Here is a 19,465-nt window from a genome sequence, read left to right on the forward strand (position 1 = left end):
CGAGGCAGCAGCAGCAGCGGAGCGTCGCGTCGCGTCGCGCCGTTCGACCCGCCTGGCGAATCCATTATCAGGCACGCGCTATCCGAATTTGATCAATGAAAAAGCCTGTTGATGCGATAGAAAGCGGCGGCGAGAGACGGCGGTGGGGGAAAGCGGGACAGGATGGACCCAGATTCTTTGAAACGGTTCGATCGTCGGAATGCGCCGGTTCTGAGGGAAACGTGAAAAGCCAGTCGATTCTATTGATCGATTAAAGCCCCGTCGCCGGATGCGAGCGCGGAAACCGGGGCGGGACGCACGGTGGGGGGATTTACACACACGGCCGTGTAAACATATAAAATCGTGTATTATATACGGTAACGCAACGTTTCCGGCTCATACATAGAGATGCGAGTGATTTCCATACATATCAGTTTCATTTCGTCCGTGGTCCCGCGCTCCCCCATGCTGCTGCCACCGTCGCCGCCGCGTAGCGTAGCGTAGCGTTCACGGTATCGCGACGCTATGGGGTGGGAGCGCCGCTTGCCACCGCGACGTAGGCGTCTAATCTATGGGCGCGCATCGACGCTGACCGGACCCCCATCGAGCGACAGATGTCGTGCTCACAATGTTCGTAACGAACGCGGGAAACATTATTATTTCGTTTTAATTCGATTCCGTGCGAGCGAAAGGGGTGCACGCCCCGCGTGTAACCCACCCCTCCTCGATCGATGCCCATTCGCCGACGATTCGAGCTCGTGATCGTCGGAAACGACGTCACGCTGGCTATTGTGAAATACTTGTCTCCTGGATGCGAAACCGTTTGTCCCGATTTAGAAACGCGCAAGTGGCCGATTCGCTGCATTGTTCGCTATGCGTCGCCGCCATTGAATTCTTCCGTCCACGCGGTTTCATAAAACACGTCGTTTCTGCATTTTCTTCGAACGATTTAAACGTTTTGGAAAATCGTCGCTTTGCAAGCGCTGACGTTTCTATGAAGAATCGTCTAGTGGAGATTCAAGGGAAATTTAAAACGTGTTGCAGAATTTAAGTAAGATATTTAGTAAGTGAAGCAGAATTTAAATAAAACATTTAGTAAGTAGAGCAGAATTTAAGTCAAACATTTGGTAAGTAAAGCAGAATTTAAAGAAAACATTTACTCACTAATTCTGCATTTTATTTGCTTTCTACGTTACTCGTTGTCAAACGACAGATATTTTGTATAAGTTAAATAATTTACAGATTAAATATATAAATATACGCAGGTAATATTGAGACTCCAGACATTCTATAACTAGACCTTGAAGTTTATTCATGATATGTCATTTTAATATTAACAGTAATAATAATAATAGTTTGTTGAACCTTTCATTTCTTTAAAAGAACAAAATATAGAAAGATGTACTCGTATACAAAAAAGAACTAAAAAAGAAAAAAAACGTGATATAAAAAAATATTAAAAATATTCCGATGCGCTATGACAGTGGCGTATTATTTTCTCAGCGAAAGGGTAGCGCTCAACTGAAGCAACCTTTAACTAAATTTTCATCGAAAGCTCATTGGATGGGTTACGCAAGACTGAGAATTTAGGATGCATAAAGAAACGCGGCGAGATCAAGAACACCGCCGCGCGAAGAATGCGACCCCGACGAATCACGGCACCAGCACGCCGACGAACGATTCCAATTCCCCGCCGACGCGGGAAAGTTCATAGACCCGAAGACGTACGACGCCGATGAAAATTTTCCACGGTACCGGAAACGAGTTAACCGATTCCGCGTTAAGCGAAGGAATCCGGAGCTCGCGAGAGTTAACGTTCCTCTCGCAGGAAGGGGTAGGAGTAGGAGGAGGAGGAGGTGGTGGGATGGGTACGGGGTAAATGGCGGTCGTCGCCGGTTAAATCCTCGCGGAAGCAGCCGGCGGATGTTCTTAGAGCGAAGCCAGAAAATCGAGGACATATATCGAGATAACAGGGGCCGCTTCGAGTAATTTTCGGAAGTGGCGAGGATAGCGGAGAGAGAGAGGGAGAGAGGAAGGCAGTAGTTAGATAATGCGATCACACGGACAATTTCCATAACTACCATTGTCTTTGCGCAATCGCGTTCGACAAAGGTATACCCTGCTAGTCTCCGTGGCGAGCTTCCGCGATCTCACCTTCAAAGACGTCCCGGAGGGAAAGGACGGAACAAAAATACCTCGTCTTGTAACCTCTCTGAAGACGAAAAGGGTACTTTGACGTTATTCTGTTTAGTTTATAATTCAGTTTAGATTTACTTCGTTGTGGTAGAAGTTTAAATATGTTCCGTGTTTTTATCTTTCCATTTATAGACTTTCGTCGAATCTGTGGTGATATCATTGATACAATAGAGAGGCAAATAAGTGACTTTTAAGTGGAATTGGTTATGAAAATATACGGGCACTAGATGCAATTAAAACCTGCTATTTGCATAAACTTTTATTAATAACGTGTATAATAATTTGATGGTGTACATTATAACAAAATATATTTATCTTTCTCGCAGTTTAATCATTTGATACATGATCTAGTTCTCTGAGGAATACTTTTTGGATTTAAAAAATTCTTATCTATATAAAGTTAAAAATCAGCTCAGGGGATAATATCATGAATTTACAAGAAAGAGATGGTAGCATTTAAAGCAGTAAATAGAAATAAAGAACTTCTTGATATTATTAAAAATATGACTGACTATTGCTAAGTCCTATAAACTAATCCTTTAATTATTATTTTATTCTTATGCATTTACATACGTATATATTGCCAACAACCCCATCAGAGGTTCAGTATCGCAACAAAAATAGTAAAATAATACACTGTTTCCTACAACAACCACAAAAAACTTAAATTCTCAAGAAAAATCCGCCACTTGATCGTAACAAATGAATCCGTAAAATATCGAACAATCGAAAGATTACGTTCACCACGCAGCGACGTTCCAACGTCGCCGAACCGAAATTTGAAATTGCCGTGGAGCTTTTCGAAGCGTGCGTTCGCCGCGATGAATGACGCGTCACGTTAGGATCAGCATCCGCTCGTCAAAGGGCGATCCCGATCACAGCCGTCGATCATCGGCGGCGTCGCAGGGAGATCAGCCCCCATCGCAGGCGACAAAACATCGTTATAAAATCGCATGAAAGCGTATAACGCGGAGTCCCGTAATCCGCGACACGCCGCTCTCGACGACAGCTCGCCGAAAACCCGGGGCGTGATTGATTCCTTAATAATCGCGGCGCGGAGAGAGAGCGAGAGAGCGAGAGAGAGAGAGAGAGAGGGGGGGGGGCTGCCGGGTGCTCGCGCGGGCACGCGGGACGGCTCGATAATGCAAATTTCTGCCGCGAGGGTGAGACGTGTCGGTAGTCGCAGTAATTATGTATGGGGTGTCGGGGCGAGCGCGGAGGGTGTTCGCCGCGCTGCTCCGACAACGCCGCGAAAGGCGAACAGAGAAAGGGCGCTCGCGACGGGTGCGAGACAAAGTAGCCCCGGAACCGGGACCGAGATATGTAGAGAACGCGCGGGGGTGGTTTGGGGTGGTGGTGGTGGCTCTGTCACTCGCAGCTGTTTCGACCCCACGCCGCGCGCGATCCACCCCCAAAGCGAACGAAGGAGTAACAGCAGTCACTCGGTCATTAAGGGGCGTGATCGTTGTTTGATTGCGTAGGCTGAGCCTACCTTTTTCACCCCTTCGATCCGTAGAGAGGCCGAGGGTGTCGCCGGAGTGCCTTGTTCCTGTGCTTGACGGACAATTATATTTATTTGTTTCTTCGAGTGGCTCCATTGCGCCGAGCCGCCGATTGCCGGGGCTAATCTACGAAGGAAAGGGGACAGAAAGAATGGGGATAAACTCCGCTGTTATTTGCCTACCGCGCGGGACACGGATTAAACATTCGGATTTCTTGGGGAGATGTTTGTCGGCCGATTGTAATCTTCTTTTCTCGAACTTGTCGATGCAGTATGCAGATTTTTGTGACATTTTGCTGATTTCTTTCACGCAAAAGTAGGGTAGTTAAATGGATAATTACTGCGCTTTCGGTTTGTTTTTGGACGTAGTTAACTTTGCATTTATCGAATAGGGGATATCAAGTTTTTAATCATTCTATTTTTATTTATTTCTATTATAGACGAATTTAAAAATTCCACGAATCTTAATGCAAACTTGGATTCTCGAGAACAGTTTTCCAAAAGTTCGAACAGATGAAAGACCTCTTTCGCCAGCCAGGAGATCCCCAGCGGTAAACAACGAACGCAGACGGTATTTTTCAATTGCTCGGCACGGTAGAACGGCACGAAAGATCGACAGTCTAATGATTACATTTGTATATTCCACGAGGCAGTCGCGTTTGCATTTTACAGCGGATGGTCTCATATTCGTGGAGGAGCGCGACAGAGGAAGTAGTCGCGATAAATTGCGATGCGCGGAGGCAGAATGGAAGAATCGCGCTCGCGACTTTGAGGAACAGAGTTTCGATCGCGTGGGTGGCGCGCATCGAGTGAAAAAGGGGGAAGAGAGACGATGGAAAACAGGCGGCTCGGATGCATTATATCTGGAATATCGCGGCCGCGTCATCTGGCGCAGTCAGCCCGATGATCCGATCCCCAGGAGGTCGTTTCGAAACATTTTTTTCCCGTTTAACGGCGGAGCAACCCTGTGCCGGGGAGGGGGAGGAGGAGGGGGCGGCGGCCCCCGATCGTCCCGCGATCCGCGTTATTTTTGCCTCGCGCTTTTAACCGGCAATCGATACGCCATTTGCATAATTACCGTCGAACGAACGGCAATCTGTTCGGCTCCGGGTCGCATCCATCTCCTCCTGTAAAAACTAATACCGTAAATGCGAGAGTTCTGACTGGTGCCAAATGCCGAGGCCGTCGACGCCCGACGGCCGCTCTTTTTTTTCGCGAACCGCACCCTCTGCACGAGCCGCGGGAAAAGGGCGAACGGAGGCGGCGTGAGAGAGAGTGTGGCGCGCACGGCTTCGAAATAAAATTCGCGGGACCGCGTACGCGTTTCGCGGCTCCCGATATCGTTAATAATTTAAACGCGGCGGACGCCGGGTTCTATGCGCCGTAGACGCCTGCCAGAGTTTTTCGGTTATTCATCGGGGACCGCGGAGCGTAACAGCCGCAGGGAATAGCGAACACGCGATCTCTCGCTACCTCTGTTTAAACTCCAAAGACCCCGGGAACCCTTACGGCTACGTCTGCTTTCCGCAAAATGCTTTCCAACTTTTAATAATCGTTGCACAATTTAAGTTTCAAGTACCGACCGCTCGCCGGACTGCTCCGGGTCGGTACGGACCCGGGGCAGTTGTTCGATTATTTCAGGGTGAATGGCGACATTAGTTTAACCCTTTTAGAGTATACTAACTGGTATAGTAACTTGTATCTTGATATAGTTTCAAGAAGAAATTACAAAAATTTTCTAAAATCTGTTAATTGGATAATTCAAAAAGAAAGAAGGAATTAAGCTGTTGCTTGTTAAAAATTTTAAGAATGCAACATTTTCTCGTATGTAACCAACAAACTTTTTTAAATTAGTAAGCAGACACGTTAGTGCTTCGTGCCTGGGTTAGAGGAGACTCTGACCAACCTCTTTAGGTTCTAAATTCTTTAAGAATTTCAGCTAAAAATATCTTTTATTTGCCTTTTCTTCAGCACATCTGCCATATTGATTCAGCAATTATTTGTTTCATGTAGCAATTCAATTGCTTCCAATACTGATCTAACATATTCAAGATTACTAAATTACTGCCTAAATATTATGGATTATTGTAGTATTATAGATTATTACAGTATTATACATTAGTATGATTATTATAGAATACTGTCTAAAATTAATTTTGTATCATTGGAGCATCGCCGTATTAGTTCTGACTTACTATTTTTATACAAAGTTCTGAATGGGGTGATCGTCTACTATTTTAACTTTATGGAATGCTTTACGACCTATTCGTTACGTCAAAGTTATGTGAATCAAGATTATATCAATTTTATAATTTCACAGTAAAAATAGCAGGATCCTGTCATAGTTATGTCAACCTTATAATATTACAGCAAACACAACAGGATTATGTCAAAGTTGTGCCAGTCAGGATTATGGCAATCTCATAATTCTCTATCAAAAATGACAAGATGAAACACAAAGTACTATAAATATACTGTTAGCTACGCTTGTTGAGATCTTTCTCAGGATGTTTCCCACAGTCGTTGTCAGTCAGCAACGCGCATTCCTCTTTAAAAGCCTACAGAGGTCAAGACTATATCGTGAGACTTTCTCCACTTTGGGCGATCCGTGGAACACTCGGCCTCGAGAAAAAGAACAAAAAAAGCAAAGAAGCGACGCTCGAAAAGATTCGGTGGACGACGGGTCGAAAAAAGTTTTGGAACGCCTCCAAAAGGTGCCGTCGAGACGTGTCTCGCTCGTAAATGGTCCTCCTACTCGCGGATGCTCCGTGTATTTCTGCGTGCTCTGCCGCCCCCGCTCTGTCGTTCTCCTCCAGTGAATAAATTAAATCGACTCGCCGCTGCCCGTTGACGCTAAATAATACTTAGCGCCGGCTTAGCGAACGATGTTTATCCGCGAACCAGCTGCTTTCGGTGCCATTCCACGGATGATCTCTTATTTCATGTCTGTTACGACGAAACGTGCGCGAAATTCGCAGCTTCCGATACGCGAGGAAAATTTTCAATTGGAAAATAAACTCTGTAACATTACCAAGAACGTACGCTAGGTCCTCGTGATTTTTTCAATTTATCAGTTATCCATTTTCTTAATAGAAACATGGAGATCGGGAATGTTTCGTTCAAATACTTTTTGGGGCAACTGTATTTGCTCATTATGATTTTATGCTACATTTTATATGGAATTCTATTGATTGTTTAAAGCTGCCGCGCTCGATTATGGAGTGAACGTATAACGTGATTAAAAATTTATTTCGCAATATTTGAGATATTCGAACGGTACACACCGGTCGCAATAATGCCTGCTTATCCATGAACATTTTATAGCAGACAGATTGATTGGGGAATATATTTGTTTGACGGGACAATTTTGAGCGTTTCGCGTTGACTAACTTGAATAATGAACAGGACAATGCTTCTAGACGCTTGTTACAGTATCATGTAACAATAGTAATGTATAAGGTAACACAATTTAGAAACATTTTTCATTTTCTGTTTTCATCAGACTTCGATCGAGATGACATGAAGATATAAATATATTACAAATATAAATATTGATGTAAATATATTGTAAACATAAATGTTGCTACAAATATATTATAAACATGAATATTGCTATAAATATATTATATACACAAATATTGCTATAAATATATTATAAACATAAATATCGCTACAAATGCATTATAAATATAAATATGATTATAAATATACTATAAATCCATTATAAATATAAATATACTATAAATACATTACAATTATAAATATTACTACAAATATACAATAACTACAACTCAATAAAAATAGTACCGCGAATATATCATAAACATAAATATCACTGATCATACAATGCGTCTCACGATTCATGGTACAAATTGGGTCAGCTAGATTTTATGGCTGCAAATAAAATGAAAATCGAGAACAACGAAATTGCGTGAGGAGAGCTTCGCTTTCGCAGAAATCAAATTCAAATATCAGCCGTATATCGTGTATTTTAAACAATATCGTCACTGAGAATAATAAACTAAAATCAACGAAAATCGCAACAATCTATTTTAATATTCCATTGTCGATGTATTCTTCAAATCGTGTCTTGGATAGCAAACAGGCCCTGATATATTGTATCATACACGCAAACGTTCCTATTAGCGGTTTATAATTAAGTTATTAGTCAATTATTAATTAAGTACACGCACACTCGACTAGCGTTTGAATCGAATTTTCCGGAAACCAAAGCCTCCCACGCAATTCTGTTATCCTTGGTATATATATATGTATATTCGGTTTATTTCCCAGCTATAGAATCTACCTGACCCAATTCGTGCAATGAATTATGAAACACCCTGTATATACGAAATAGAATTTGCCGGCAAACATCGTCCGATATAATTAATTCGTATCGTGTGTCACTTATTTATTAAAGATGAAGTGTTCACATAATTATGAACGGCAGTGTATTTGATTTTTTTTGAATCATTTCGATTCGCATTGATATGAGAAATTTGATTTTTTTACAAATTAATTTTTCATTATGGTGAATAAAATATTCTTTGACCTATCGAAACGCTTTAACTAAGCAACTGTCCAGCGGCTTTTCATCGCACGGCACCGCCATGACAGAAATTACTACTGCAGCTCACGTAACGGTCCCCGGCCACCGGAAGCCATATTTCGCGGTATTCTTGCTCGACCGTAGAAACTTTAGAACGGATATCTTAACCCTTTACGCTCGGATACAGAGCGCCGCGAGAGAAGATGCCTCCGTGAGTTGTATAACGGTTTCTCTCTCTCTCTCCCTCTCTCTATCTCTATCTCTCTCTGTGAGAGGTTCTCGGCGCAAATGGTTAAGCCTGAAATTATTATGCGTTAACGTCCTCGAAAGCTAGTCAAGCCTGGAACGCGTAACGTCGCGGCGTCGCGGCGCTTAACTCGGCGAGTCGCGGGCGACAAATTTTCTGTATTACACGCGGCACACAAAGTGTCAACCGTGCGCGCTACCCGCAACTTCTAACTTTGTCTCTAGCACGCCTGTTGATGACCGACTGCCGTCTGCCGGTTGAACGCATTCCCGCCGCCGTTTCTGTGCCGTCCAACGAGACGTCTGACTTTGTTTGCACCATTCCACTTTCCACTTGACGCTAACTTTATCCGCGCCGTAACCCTTTCACCAAGGATTACACGCTTTACGCGTCTCCGGCCCGGTCAAGGAAACGCGCCGCTCTTCGCAGCCCGAAATTTTTAACGATTTTTAACACCGACATAATAAAAAATATAGAGAAGCATATAAAATAAGAAAATGTATAAAACACAAGCTGTATAAAATGTACGAAGATTGGAGCAGACGCGACAATAGCGACATCCACCCTACATCCAGCTTTTACGTCTGACCCTTACACGATACCCTATCTTCGCAAACACCATAAAAACGCTGTTCCACGAACACGCCCCCGTCTCCGAGTTTCGCACATATCGCTCCAGTCACCTTGCGCGGCGACCTCCAGGAAAACTTCAAGAAACAACCAGCGACGTTTAATATCCCGAGATCTCGCTGATCGACTTGGCTGGAAAAAGATTTGTTCCCCAAAAAGTATTACCGAGGGCGACGCGATGGGTAGGATGTTTCGCCCGAAGAACCATTCATCGAACGAAGAAACTCCCGTGGATGAAGATGGTCCCGGGTCGTACGAAATTCCGGGAGCGTTCGGTAGCGGATTCAAGAGCGAAGGGCTGAAAGTGGAACTGTATAAACGTCAATTTGAGCATCGGATGACTGGAAAAGCGGTCGGAAAGGGTTGGACGAGAGAGGCGAGGGAGGGAGAGAGGGGGGAGGCGAAAGAGGTTGGGCGCCGCGCCAAGAGGAAAGGATACGGGGACGAGTGGACGGATAAAGGCGAGAAAAGTTGACTCGTAAAGAGAAACCAAGAATCGACTAAGACCAGGGGGATCGTTCGGTGCGGTCTGGGTGTCGCGGCCAGACGACGGGAACCCTATCTCCCTCTCTCTTTCTCTTTCTCTCTTTACCTCTCTTTCTCTCTTTTCTTTTTCTCTCTTTCTCGTTGGAGAGTTCGGTTCCGGGAGTTAAAGTTTCCCTCTGCTGATGACCGGGAGAGCCATCGGGGGCTCCGCGCCGATAGAGAACGGGAGAAAAGAGTGTTTTACGATAAAACGGCTCGGATCCAATTTATCTGACGCGGCGGCGCTCGAGGAACCGGGTCGTTTCCGGGCTATCGTTCCCTCCCATTTTTCCATCGGCGCTTCCCTTTCGGTTCCGCGCTTTGCCGCGCTGCTCAGCTCTGCTCCGCTTCGCTCTGCTCCGCTCCACTCTGCTTTGCTTCACTTTGCTTTGTTTCACCTTGCTCTGCTCCGCTCTGCTTTCCTCCACTCTGCTCTGCTCAGTTCAACTCTCCTCAACTCTACTTTACTCTACTCTGCTCTGCTTCACTCTGCTTTGCTTCACTCTGCTTTATTCCACTCTGCTTTGCTTCACTCTGCTTTGCTTCACCGTGTTCTGCTCAGCTATTCTTTCTTCCACTTCGCTCTACTCCACTGTGCTCCGTTCTACTCTCCTCTGTTCTACTCTGTTCTACTCTACTCCGCTCTCTGCTCTTCACCGCGCCGCTGCGGCACGTTTCGAATCGCCTCCCCCGAACGGACTATATTCCACGAATATATTCCGCGACTGGTTTTCGGCTAATGGCGAGCGCCAGGCCGGTTTCAAGCGTCCATCACCGGACATTTACCACGCCGAGCCGCACCGCGTCGTCCAAACAGCTCTTCCAACAACGGATCGAACGGGAAACCCGATGGGAAACCTTTCTTTACCCTCTTGCGGGCAAACAAACATTTCCGCGTTATCCTTAACAGGTTTATATACTCTCGAAAAACAAATCTGGATCGAGCGTCGACGATCTATAACCAAGCGATCACCAATAATGATCTACGATCAATCTGTCTCCAAGTGATCCATTAGATAATTTTATAATTATATTTACTCATTTTCGGTGGCTGTGTCAATTTTGATTCAGAGTATTTTAATCGATCAGTTCAGTTTAATCCTTTCATCGTTCAATTTTTGGTAATTAACACATGAGAGGAATATAAGGAATAAGAACGTGAGTAACTCGTGACTGGTTATCAATGTATTAATTGAAATAAATTCCTGTGACATTTGGAACTGAAATGCAAATAGCTTAAAAGTTATGACTAGTATCTAATTATAATTTAAGCCTTTGCACTTCTATGTCCAGTGTGTCTCGACATTAGATTTTATATCAGGAGCTCCATTGTCGAGTCCCACTCGAAATTATTTCATGTCCAAATAAATAGATGTTGGAAACTGTTGGTAACGACATTAAGATAAAATTCGGAGTGAAAGGGATAAGATTAATAGTCTTAAAAGTTATGACACGAAAAATTGCTGAATGAAGTTTAGAATCGTTATAAGTATTGTCAATATAAAACCAGCTGTTTGACGATTAAAATCTGTCCGAATATTAACCTTTTTACTACGAAAGACGTACTACATATATACGTCCTCGCAAGTCCACTAACATGCACAAAAGACATAAAAATACGTCCTCTACAATTTACGGACTGCAAGACGGTCGCAGTTGCGCCAACTTATCATTGCGTCAACCCTCAACGATCGTAAATCACCACTGACGTGACATAACACATTTAGCTCGAATATCGGACGTCCGATAAGAGCTAAACATTGTGTTCCACCGCTGTTATTAAATATTGTGTATATCAAATGTTAATTCATCAAACTAACATTTCTTTCTCCACGATTATCTTGACGCGATAATCCTGTCGCCAGTCATTTAGCTGACACAGTCATTCGCCCGTTTCGATTGTATCGATGGTCTCGAGACAGCAGTCACATGAAATTAACTCTTTGCATTCGAAGCCATTTTAACTATAAACATTTTAACTCAAAATAATTTTTCTGGTTCATAGTATTTCCATTCTATGTAACAAAATGCACTTTTATGCATACAAAATTAATTCTTGTGAAATCCAAGAATAGCGAAATAGAAAACAACGATTAACTATAATATAAAAATTATAATATATAAATTCAAAAATTATAATATATAAATTTAAAACTTATAAAATAAAAATTCTCTTAGGACGTGGTAGAACAATTTCAGCGATGTCTCAGAGTCACCACTCGAGTCCAAAGGGTTAACGTCCATCAACGCTACCATTTTTCTCTCGTTCGCTCGCACCAGCGTAGAAAAATCGGCAGTCAACTAATAACAGTCGCCGTCAGTGGAAATGAAATTTTTATCGATTCCGCGGAGGCTTTACAATCTCTATCCACCGTCACTCTCGCCGATATTCATTCCCTAGGTGCTAGACACTGCGCCCCCGAAGATTAATTACTCTCCCCGGTTGAATCGCAGCTCCGATTCCCGTGAATCGTGATCGTTATCGCCGCTTCGGCCCCGCCTCGGGGTCGTCTTCTCTTCAGTGGGCCCTCCCGCGTATCACAAATGGAAGTTCTTTCGCGATAATCGCGAGTCTGCAGGGGAGGCGTGGCCCTCCCAGAAGAGTGGACAATGTCAACGGTGGAGGAAGAAGCCTAATTAATTCCTCTCTTTCCCGCGATACGTCGAAAAAGCGGGACAGCCTTAACGAGAAAGTCCGGCGCGATAAAGCGATGATTTATGCGGTAACTTGTGGCGCCCGGTCGATCCGCGGAGTACGACCCTATTAAATAATGACGCCGACCCCGGGAAGCTCGCGCGACGTTGACTAATCCCGCGTCTCGATTAACATGTTGAGTGCCGCGTCAGTCACCGCCGACTGACAGTATAAGGTATGATAATAAAGTTAAAAATTTACGTTGTTTTAATATTTAATATATAATATAATATATTATAATACAATTATAATATAAATAATATACTATAATATATATTAATATAATATAGTTTTCTCAATATTTTTACTAAACAACAATTTCATTTCTTATTTTTTCTCCCTTTTTGAATTTATTTATCAGGCTTTTTATAATTCTTGTAATTTTTTTCCAAAACTTGATCAAACTTCATCAAAGGAGTTTTAAACATTTCGCTTAGATGCAGACTCTTTTGGCCGGTACTAATATGTTTAAACATTTGCATCGATTAAATTCTAATTTGCTAGTATTGCGCTTCGCATTGCTGTACCATCATACAAGAACGCGTAGCCTGACGGGGAAGACGTTATAAAACCGCGTGGCAGTGAACGTGTTAAGGGCCGGTTCGCACCTTCGCGCGTCGGAGATCGGTTTTCCCGAAAACGTTTGTCTCCGAGATTTCTCTGCAGCGGCGGTCGAAAATAACGCGACCGGCTAAAAATACGTGGAATCATGATGTCACGGCCGCCACGCTCGAACAACCGCGAGGAATTAGCGAGCCGAGAGGAACGAGCTTGTTTACAAGACGGTTTACTCGACCGTGGAATTTTCGACGATGCGTTTGTCTGCGCGGAAGTGGAGCGAATCTTGCGTGGGAGTCACGTTCTCCTTCTCCTGAGAGAGAGAGAGAGAGAGAGAGAGAGAGAGACGCCGGCAGAGGGAAGACAATGGAACTATAATTTCTAACGGCTGCCGCATAGCACTTTAAACGCGTTCACTTTTTCCCGTCTACGTTGTTACGCGAGCTGTGATTTACAGCGTCGTGTACGGTAAATTGTGTTCAATTCGCAAAACCGGAACGGTAATAAATGTTCCGTTGTTTTTATAGGCTTCCAAACACTTTACTTCGTTGTACTTGATAGATCTGTAAGCGAGTCGGTGACATTTTTAAAAGCGATTCCGACGCTTTCGGACGTTTCTGCATACTTCTCATTTAATTTAGATATTATCGACCATAATTATGTATTCCTGTAAAAATTTGCAAGAATTATAGCAACGGAGGCATTATGGTGAGGAAACCAAAAATCATTCAACTTGTAAAACTGCAAACGATCGAAAGAAAATGCATTTTACTTGCTATACTCAAGCGAAGGTTATTCATTTCTATATTCTATATTCTTAATTTTCTTTAATAATTTGCAGGTAAGATTTTATTATATCTAGGTTCAAAACCATGTTGTCGGTGCAGCCTACTGCAGCCCGTGTCACCGAATCAGCCGTTTCGAGGCAACTCTATCAGACCGATGACAAGTAACGCGTCCCCTGAATGGCGTAACAATTCGCGCGACACGGGGGGATGCGTCGTCGAATGACTTTTAATTAATTATACCGACGGTTCGCCGGGGAACGCGTCGTTGACGGTGGATAAACAATTATCGGCCTCTCTAACGAGGGTAGGTTGGGGGAGAGATACGCCGCGACATCGAGCGGAGCTCTCCCGTTTTTATCGGCGATACGCGTATCATTGATTCGCTGCGGAATTTTACCGATCATCGTTTTCCCGTGCCAATTATAAATCAAAGACGCGAATCGTGGATTTAAGGTCGGCAAGCTACGTTGCAAAACGACATAAAATAGAGAAAGTTTAAAAGTAGATGAGTCAAGTAATTTTAAAAAAATTCCAGATTTGGAAAATTTTAGAAAAAGACAGGTATAATTAACCCCTTGCAATCGAAGCCGTTTTAATTGTAAATAAATTGTAAATAAATCTGATATAATTTTCATGGATCGGTAGTATTTTTATTTTATGCAACAAAGTGCCCTTTTGTGCGTACAAAATTGATTCCTGTGACTCATACTAACAATTTTACTATTCCACAATTTTTTAAATATAATCATTGTTGTCATAAAAATTATCTTAGGACATGATTTTAATCAATTTTAATTGGTTCCTCTGAGTCACCACACGAGTGCAAAGGGTTAAATTCGACTTGTCATTACGAGAAATAATTGAAATACAATAAAACATTTTTTAAAATCGCCAGAGGCATAAAATAGAGTTTGTAGCATACTTTATCTGTACGACAGGTAACAGATAAAGACAAACGCGTGCAATTCTATTCGTCACTATCAAATAAATATCCAATCGAATAAAAGCATGCTTGGACAAAAATTCGTTCGAATAAAATTTCAAAGTGAATTATTCGTACCGAAAATAATTGATTTGAATAAAAATGATCGAATATAAATTGCCATTTTTCATAGTTAGTTATTTATTCGTCGCCGCATTCGTGTTTTCAACTGTTGCATCGAAAACTTTGTTACTTTTTATGACACTGTTCCTATATGCGTATAACTATATTCATATAAAAATATGTAAAACTATAAAAACTAAACAATTATTCGTATTATGGTTGCAAGAATTTTATAATTTTTATAGCACTGGCTATAATAATTTATTCGAATCACTCGACTAAATGGATAAATTAACTTATAATTGAATAAAAATAATTGAATAATAATTTCAACGAATAATCGACTAAGAATAATTTCAACGATTAATCGAATAAGATACTCGACGAAAATTCGTCGGTCAGCGATCTCAGGTAAAGATTAATTCGAAACAATTCCAACAATACTCAACTCTGTTCCGTAGTATCTCCCCAATTATTCCTAAATACCGCAAATCAGAAAATCTCCGACTAACGCATAATTAACGCATCAACGCTCCGCTTTGCGTACACTTAAATCAAAATCCTCTTAAACGTCGCTCCACCTTGCAAGCTGCAGGTCCGGCTAGCTCCGCGATAAATACACGAAATTAATATCTCCGCAGCGATGCGTGGTCGGCGGCCTTATCGCGAGAGATACATCGGCTCGTCCGAAGGTGGCGAAGGACCATCGCCTCGTTACAAGGCCGCGTTAACGAATTCCTTGACATTTCCGCGGGGCAATCAGCGGGGCCGGCCGGCCTCGTTAAAGTCGCGCGATCGAAATATATTTAAAGATGACTTTAATTTTCGCCCGCTATCGCGACGGTTCTCGCCTCGTTTCGGTCTCTCGTCCCTCCCCCTTCTCTCGTCGCAGAAGGACGAGCGCGCGGGAGAAGGGGGGACGAACGGGTATTTACGACGGTGCGCGTCCGCACGCACTTAAATACACGATATCTACGTAATTCCGGTTCGCCTAATGGAGATAAGCCGGAACGTACGACGCGGTTTTCTCGGATGGCGTAATGAGCGAGGACACGGGGTCCTTAATAATGCCCTCGAACCGTTCCCTCCGTTCGGTCCCGCCGGCTGCCCGGTCTCGTGTCCCTCTCCCCCTCCCCCTCCCCCCCTTTGGTCCTCTCGCCGCCTATCCTGTTCCCCGTTTCCCCCGCGGCGTGTCCTGGTCCCGTAGGTCGGCAGGATGGACGCAGGTGCGCCGGAATTGCCCGACCGACTCGCACAATCTGAGCCTCTCCACGGCTTTACGAGCGGCTAAAGCCAAGCTTCTTACGCGTTACCCAGCGTAGGGTTACTAAGCAGTTTGAGGGAGATTCGATAACCCCGTGTCGCGACATCGGTGACGAAATAATTAATCGTTGCGGTCAGGATCTTGCAGATCACGGTAGATACCTCGGCGTCAAGGTTGGCATGATCCTGGGTATTGGACTGGGATTTTGCTTGCTCGTAAATGTTAGGCATTTAGTCAGGCAGATGAACGTATCCATAGTTATTACAAAAAGGAACACTAGGTAAATGTACTCTTGAAAGTTTGTTCGATTTAATATATATTTTACTGTTCAATAAATGAACCCATTGAGTGTTCGGCAAAGTCATTAACCATCGGCTATGAATGCATAGATGGGTTCTCACGCAACTAATCTCCTCAACTAAATTTATATTATTCACATTATTATTATCTAATAAAATAAATGGTTTTGTTGGTTTTGCAGTCGCTATTCAAATTATTTTAAGTACAATCAACACGTTTGGCAATAAAATTTCCGTCAACCCAGCAAGCGCTTCGTCATAAAAAATGTCCAATCCACCATGTGCTAAGGACACATTTTTCATTAAGAAAAATTGTTAACTATAGAATTAGTATTTTGATTAGTTATTACAAGAACATAACATTCCTTATATTACAAAGAATGCTACAAGGCTTATAGTACCCTTCTTCTATGTCATTTTTCTGAATCATTTATACCCCTTCTCCATCTTTTTACAATATTAATTAATTTTACAAACTACGTAATAGTTACCTACCTAATGGGTAGGTGATTCTCTTTTCGAACGAGTGAAATTTGGCCAAGAAAGCGAGCAAAATTGTTTCGCCCGCATTTGAAGAAAATTCGCAGCTGCAGAGGAGTAAAGCACGCCGCTGCAGCTGCAGCTCTCCTCGACTCGGTGCACGGGAGAGCACGAGACGCTTCGATACGAATAAGGGAAGAATAACGTGGGACTATTACCCTCGAAGCACCGTCGGTGGAGGGTTAGAGGGCAATAGACCGAGAGATTCTACGGAGACGAGTGAAAGGTCGCGCAAAATCGCGCATAGGGCGCAAAGAAACGCCTGCTGCGGTCCACGCGGGCATTTCCCGCGGATGCGCGCCCTTCCACATTTTTCCTAGCGATACATGCACATATGTGCAGTCGTCTGTTAATAGAGATACATTTCCTAGGTAATAAATAGTCTGCGGATCTTGTTGCGCTTATCGTGATATTCTGATTTATTAAATGTGAAAAGGATTTCAGAAATGCTTCGATTGGCACTCGAAAAGACGCACATATTTGGGATGATATGTACTGAATTATTACATGATGGACGTCAAGGAAATTTCGTATACTTGTTTAAATATTCAGAAGTATAGACACGAATTTTTAAACATTTTTATCGTCAGGATTATAGTAATTATTTTGCAAGGAAGGTTCATAATGTCCCTACCCTAAAAAGAGCTTAAGGGTTGCTAAATATATCAATTGTTTAGAGATACATGTATGCTAAAATGTTCAAAAGACAAGTGAAATGAATTACTGTAGATAAATTACAGTAAATTATCTTGACTGTAAATTACCTTAACAGTAGCTTTGAATAGTAAATAATATAAATGTTAGCAAACGAATAATATTCTTCGTTTCTCACAGTAAAGAAAATGTAACTCGCGCCACCACGATTATAATACGCTGCAATAAATAATTCTCGATTTTCGAGAGATCGTCTTCTTTATCCACCATAGTATAAAAGTGAAACGCAGTGTTAATAATTAATAATCGTACCGATTTTTCGATTACAGAAGTGTCGATACTCAATTACAGAACACAATCGTCCAAGAAAAACGATCTGTTCTTCCGTGTCGTCACTTCTATAATTTTGATATTATCAACCTATAAAAATTGAAGGGTATAGTCTAAATATGTACAAAAGAGTGTGTCAAATATCATAGAAATAGATCATTCAGTTGGAAAGAAAAAAAATTTCAAAGAGTAGGGTAGCGAAGCCGATTACTGTGGGGTAAATAAATACAATCCTTTCGGTTTCTTTTCAGGCAAAATAATCTTTATATTTATTGAATAATTATTTTTGTTCTCCCAGTCTATTTTATTCGTGAAATATAAAGTTAATGATTCCAAAAAAAAAACAGATCAAAGTCAGAGCAATCACCCCATAGTAACCGACTTCACTGTTCTAGATGCTGAAACCTTCAGGTTTTCCACTGAAACCGCCGGGAAACCCGTTCGCTGTTGGAAATATCGATTCCGGCGCCGGATCCGCAGTCACCTGGCAAACGATCGATGCGCTAGGACCTACCTTTCGATCCTGAACGGAAGCCCCGTATGTCACGAGTGCGCAGTCAGCATTCTCCGTTGCTCTGGATGTGTCCAGGCTGCCCTCGGTGGCCGTCGGTGCTCTCCAAGGAGTGTGCGAGCGTGTCGTAGCGATTCAGCGGCGAGCATGCATGCAGGCAGGCTTCAAGTTCAGGGTCCCAGTACCCGTGGCAGACGAATAACGGACAGAGCCACTTCGGCCCTCCCCCCGCGGCACCGCGAGCATGTAATCCGGATCGTCTCGCGAGAGTGCTCTTCGTTTCTCCACTCGTGATCCCGGGGCCGAGTCCAAAGTCCTCTCGTAACTTTCCCCCCCCCCCCGTAGCACGCTTGTTCCCTACTCGGAGAGCACCTTAGACGCGAAGCTACGCTAACCTGACCGCGCGCGGTACTCGGTTCCAGGATCCTTATCCGACGATCGCCGACACAAACCGTGGATCTCTCCCGCCGACCGGACGATCAATGACGCATCCAGAGTTCCTCGAGTTAATCGATCCTCATTACGCGCCACTTCGATCCTCTATCTCACGGACCTCCGCCGATTCTGTCTCTCCCACTTTCTCTCTCTCTCTCTCTCTCCTCTCTCTCTCGCTCTCCCTCCCTCTCCCTCTCCGCCAACACGGCTACCGGTTACTCGCGCCGATTACGGCGATTTTATTGTCTGCTCGAGATCGAAGCTCGCGGCCGTCCGATCGGCCGATGTCCGATAAGGCGCTAACGCGCTAATTGGCAAGCGGAGCCGGCGTACCCTATCCCCCGAGTTAATTATATTTAATTGTCGGCCCATTAATTGTATCTTTAATCACCCGGCAGAGATACAAGTTCGCCCGCTTGCAGCGGCCCGCACGTCCCTAAACTTAACGATCCGAATTAGACCGCCTCTCGTTCGTGGCCGAGGGTAAAAGGGGAGTGGGAGGGAGGCGGAGGAGGAGGAGGACTCGCGCGAGCGAGAAACCGTCTCGAACGCACTCCGCGATGGATCGTCTCGTTAATCTCTCCTCTCTTCTCCGCGAGAACCAGCTCTCGGCGAGCAACAAATTCCCAGCGAGAAACTCAGTCTTCGACGTTCCGAGCCTCTTCGACGCTACGTTTTCTTTCACTATATCTCTCTCTCTCTATCTCTATCTCTTTCTT

The 19,465-nt window shown here is 43.5% G+C and overlaps 1 protein-coding gene across 1 annotated transcript in view; it reads right to left on the bottom strand.

The window, feature by feature from the left end:
- Pxb (putative Hedgehog signaling attenuator pxb) overlaps positions 1–18,391 on the bottom strand; it is a 473,162-nt gene extending 454,771 nt beyond the window's left edge. Inside the window, exon 1 of the mRNA XM_078178703.1 lies at positions 18,315–18,391. The gene's annotated coding sequence lies outside the window, so the exon portion shown is untranslated. The remainder of the gene's footprint in view (positions 1–18,314) is intronic.
- Between the last annotated feature and the right edge of the window lie 1,074 nt (positions 18,392–19,465).

This window comes from Augochlora pura, chromosome 4, assembly GCF_028453695.1.
Source record: "Augochlora pura isolate Apur16 chromosome 4, APUR_v2.2.1, whole genome shotgun sequence".
Taxonomy (NCBI): domain Eukaryota; kingdom Metazoa; phylum Arthropoda; class Insecta; order Hymenoptera; family Halictidae; genus Augochlora; species Augochlora pura.